The sequence below is a fragment of the Chrysochloris asiatica genome, unplaced genomic scaffold (genome assembly GCF_000296735.1).
Source record: "Chrysochloris asiatica unplaced genomic scaffold, ChrAsi1.0 scaffold00089, whole genome shotgun sequence".
Taxonomy (NCBI): domain Eukaryota; kingdom Metazoa; phylum Chordata; class Mammalia; order Afrosoricida; family Chrysochloridae; genus Chrysochloris; species Chrysochloris asiatica.
The window spans coordinates 11,715,474-11,717,751 of NW_006408607.1; the positions used below are offsets into that span (position 1 = coordinate 11,715,474).

Here is a 2,278-nt window from a genome sequence, read left to right on the forward strand (position 1 = left end):
ACAATACAAATAAAAGTTTATTGTACAAAATTAAGGCCTTCATGTTTCACAGCTCACTAAGATTAGGTAATTATTTAAATCCAAAAAAGTTTTATTTTCACACTCTCCCTGGTTCCCTACAATAAAATGGTCTGACCCAAAGTTATCAAAACATACATTATAAATAAATCAGAGTCCTTTAAAGAAGATGATCCCAAATGTTATTTCATGGCATAGGTGATCTTCATGGCACGGGATGGTGTGATTTTAAATCCTTGTAAAGCATCCCTGGCAGATCCCACCTGCCCATCATTTTCAAATTCAACAAAAGCAATGCCATGCCTCCTAGGTACCAAGCGCACTTCCTTAAAAGCAGGGAACTGATTGAACAGCATGGATAACATCATTTCATTTGTCTCTTCTGGTAAATTATTAAGAAATAAAATATAGTTTGGAGTGTAATCAAGCACCTGAGGACTTAGCATTGAATTTCCTTGGGTGTTAGCTGAATCTTGTGCACCCTGGGCGCTTTTTGTTTGCGGTTGTTTATGCTTGTTCAGGTTTTGGCTTTTTTAGTTTCCTTTTCCTTTTTGTCAGTAAAAGTGCCACGCATTTTAGAATTCTATCAAAATTGATTTTTGCATATTGGATTTGCATTGGTTTTCCATAGAATGGAAATCCTTGTAATTGTCTGAAGGCATTTGTGGATGAGCCTAATTCCTTAAAATAACAAAGGCCTGTCTCCTCATCTTCATGGTCTTTAAAGCCACAATATCTACCACATGGACAAACTGAGAAAACAGAGCATATAAGGATCTCTTCAATTCTTCTTTTTTAAAATTTTGTCATTCAGATTGTTGATATAAATTGTATGATTAGGTCTGATATCCATGTTTTCAGTCAAGTCATTTAAACAGCCTGCACTTTACTGACTATGCTAAGGCTTTAGACTGTGTGGATCATGACAAGCCACAGACAACATTGTGGAGAAGGAGGATACACTTACTTGCACTCATGAGAAACCTGTGGCCTCCTCCTGTTTGAATCAAAAACCGGAAGTAGAGTCGAGCTAAGTGCTTTGATTGCTTGTTTTTCATTTCCTACTTTTCTATAGGAGTTGATTTTCATTCTTGGGGTTGAGTTGATGCCAGCTAGATAACTGTGTAGTAATATTTGATAGCCAAACTATTTCTGTTGCTGTTAGGTGCCCTCATTATGAATATGTTGTTGTTGTTACATGCCATTGAGTCGATTCTGACCCATCGTGACCCTGTACATGGTTTCCAAGGAGCAGCTGATGAGCTTGAACCACTGACCTTGCAGTTTAAACAGCTTTGTAGTCTGGTGCATTAACCCACAGCACCACACCAGGGCTCCCATAGTGAATATACATATAAAAAAATGAAACATGACTGGTTCTGTGCCATCCTCATGATTATTGCTTCACATGAGCCTGTTATTACAACCCCTTGGCCAATCCATACTGTTGAGGGTCTTCTGACAATGATTCTTTTTCACTGACTCGATATTTTAAAAAGCTTTATGTACTTCTGGGATTGGTGACTTCTGATAACTTCTTCAAAGAACTTGGGGTGATGTCTTCCTACCCTTGCTTCTAAGGAGTGTTCTGGATACACTTCTTCCAACACATATTTGTTCTTTCTTCTCATTGTCAATTGTTAGGTATCACTGAGTCAATTCTGACTCATAGTGACCTCATGCATGACAGAACGAAACTTTTCCTGGTCCTACATCATCCTTACAATCCTTGTTAAGCTTGAGTGCAATGCTGCTGCCATCGTGCCAATCCATCTCAATGGGAACCTTCCTCTTTTTTGCCGATGCTCCATTTACCAAGCATGATGTCCTTCCCCAGGGAATGTCTCTTCTGATAATACATCTGAAGTGTTAGAGACCAAATCTTGCCATCCTGGATTCTCAGAGGCATTCTGGCTGTACTTCTTTCAACACAGATTTGTTTATTGTTCTAGCAGTTCATGGGACTTTAATATTCTTCACCAACACCATAACTCAAATGCATCCATTTTTTTTGTGGTTTTCTTCATTCATTGTTCAACTTTCACATCATCTGAAGCTATTGACAATACTATGGCATGTCTCAGGTGCACCTTAGTCCTCAAATGGCATCTTTGCTTTTTAACACTCTAAAGAGGTCTTGTGCAGCAAAATTGCCTAGTGCAATAATTCATTGATTTATTGACTGCTATTTTCAACAATGTTGATAGTGGATCCAAGCAAAGTGGAGTCTCTAAAAACTTCAATTTTGTCACCATTTAAC

The 2,278-nt window shown here is 38.2% G+C and overlaps 1 pseudogene; it reads right to left on the reverse strand.

Moving 5' to 3' along the window:
* Positions 1–200: 200 nt before the first annotated feature.
* LOC102837096 lies at positions 201–871 on the reverse strand (annotated as a pseudogene).
* Positions 872–2,278: the final 1,407 nt, after the last annotated feature.